General features: G+C 33.4%; 1 non-coding gene across 1 annotated transcript; it reads right to left on the bottom strand.

Annotated features, from left to right (window-relative positions):
• Positions 1-1,958: 1,958 nt before the first annotated feature.
• Positions 1,959-2,031, bottom strand: Trnas-aga (transfer RNA serine (anticodon AGA)). The gene has a single exon. It is a non-coding gene; the product is annotated as a tRNA-Ser (tRNA).
• Between the last annotated feature and the right edge of the window lie 451 nt (positions 2,032-2,482).

Below are 2,482 nucleotides of genomic sequence, written 5' to 3'. Positions count from 1 at the left end.
ATGAAGAAATTGCTGACGAAATGTTCTCTACATTGCTTATAGTGTAATTCACATGATTACTTAGTATTTGTTTTGTTTACATTGATTGCTACATGCAATCTACTATTGAAACACACAATAACAAGAACATATGTATTTATAGGATTGTGCCTATTGCACTAATTAAATTATGAATTTTACTAATACAACATCATAGTTGCGGAATTAATAAGAATGTGCTTATTACACTACTAATTTATCTTAATGGAAATTTCTTCATGCAACTGCAGAACAGATGGATGACGTATTCAAAGGAACGAGTTAAAGGAAGAAAAAATCATTAAAAAAATTTTTTCTCGAACTGGACTCGAACCAGTGACCTACCGCTTTCTAGGCGGACGCTCTACCAACTGAGCTACAGAGGCATGAAGAAATTGCCGACGAAATGTTCTCTACATTGCTTATACTGTTTTTCACATAATTACTAAGTATTTGTTTTGTTTACATTGATTGCTACATACAATCTACTATTGAAACACACAATAACAAGAACATATGTATTTATAGGATTGTGCCTATTGCACTAATTAAATTATGAATTTTACTAATACAACATCATAGTTGCGGAATTAATAAGAATGTGCTTATTACACTACTAATTTATCTTAATGGAAATTTCTTCATGCAACTGCAGAACAGATAGATGACGTAATCAATGGAACGAGTTAAAGGCAGAAAAGTTCATTAAAAAATTTTTTCTCCTCGAACTGGACTCGAACCAGTGACCTACCGCTTTCTAGGCGGACGCTCTACCAACTGAGCTACAGAGGCATGAACAAATTGCCAACGAAATGTTCTCTACATTGCTTATACTGTAATTCACATGATTACTAAGTATTTGTTTTGTTTACATTGATTGCTACATACAATCTACCATTGAAACACACAATAACAAGAACATATGTATTTAAAGGATTGTGCCTATTGCACTAATTAAATTATGAATTTTACTAATACAACATCATAGTTGCGGAATTAATAAGAATGTGCTTATTACACTACTAATTTATCTTAATGGAAATTTCTTCATGCAACTGCAGAACAGATAGATGGCGTAATCAAAGGAACGAGTTAAAGGCAGAAAAATTCATTAAAAAAATTTTTTCTCCTCGAACTGGACTCGAACCAGTGACCTACCGCTTTCTAGGCGGACGCTCTACCAACTGAGCTACAGAGGCACGAAGAAATTGCCGACGAAATGTTCTCTACATTGCTTATACTGTAATTCACATGATTACTTAGTATTTGTTTTGTTTACATTGATTGCTACATGCAATCTACTATTGAAACACACAATAACAAGAACATATGTATTTATAGGATTGTGCCTATTGCACTAATTAAATTATGAATTTTACTAATACAACATCATAGTTGCGGAATTAATAAGAATGTGCTTATTACACTACTAATTTATCTTAATGGAAATTTCTTCATGCAACTGCAGAACAGATAGATGACGTAATCAAAGGAACGAGTTAAAGGCAGAAAAATTAATTAAAAAAATTTTTTCTCCTCGAACTGAACTCGAACCAGTGACCTACCGCTTTCTGGGCGGACGCTCTACCAACTGAGCTACAGAGGCATGAAGAAATTGCCGACGAAATGTTCTCTACATTGCTTATACTGTAATTCACATGATTACTTAGTATTTGTTTTGTTTACATTGATTGCTACATACAATCTACTATTGAAACACACAATAACAAGAACATATGTATTTATAGGATTGTGCCTATTGCACTAATTAAATTATGAATTTTACTAATACAACATCATAGTTGCGGAATTAATAAGAATGTGCTTATTACACTACTAATTTATCTTAATGGAAATTTCTTCATGCAACTGCAGAACAGATGGATGACGTAATCAAAGGAACGAGTTAAAGGCAGAAAGATTCATTAAAAAAATTTTTACGCCTCGAACTGGACTCGAACCAGTGACCTACCGCTTTCTAGGCGGACGCTCTACCAACTGAGCTACAGAGGCATGAAGAAATTGCTGACGAAATGTTCTCTACATTGCTTATAGTGTAATTCACATGATTACTTAGTATTTGTTTTGTTTACATTGATTGCTACATGCAATCTACTATTGAAACACACAATAACAAGAACATATGTATTTATAGGATTGTGCCTATTGCACTAATTAAATTATGAATTTTACTAATACAACATCATAGTTGCGGAATTAATAAGAATGTGCTTATTACACTACTAATTTATCTTAATGGAAATTTCTTCATGCAACTGCAGAACAGATGGATGACGTAATCAAAGGAACGAGTTAAAGGCAGAAAAATTCATTAAAAAAATTTTTTCTCCTCGAACTGGACTCGAACCAGTGACCTACCGCTTTCTAGGCGGACGCTCTACCAACTGAGCTACAGAGGCATGAAGAAATTGCCGACGAAATGTTCTCTACATTGCTTATACTG

The sequence above is a fragment of the Condylostylus longicornis genome, unplaced genomic scaffold, assembly GCF_029603195.1.
Source record: "Condylostylus longicornis isolate FDR11 unplaced genomic scaffold, ASM2960319v2 ptg000126l, whole genome shotgun sequence".
Taxonomy (NCBI): domain Eukaryota; kingdom Metazoa; phylum Arthropoda; class Insecta; order Diptera; family Dolichopodidae; genus Condylostylus; species Condylostylus longicornis.
Note: the sequence above shows the minus strand (reverse complement) of the source record. Positions and strands in the feature narration are given on the sequence as shown.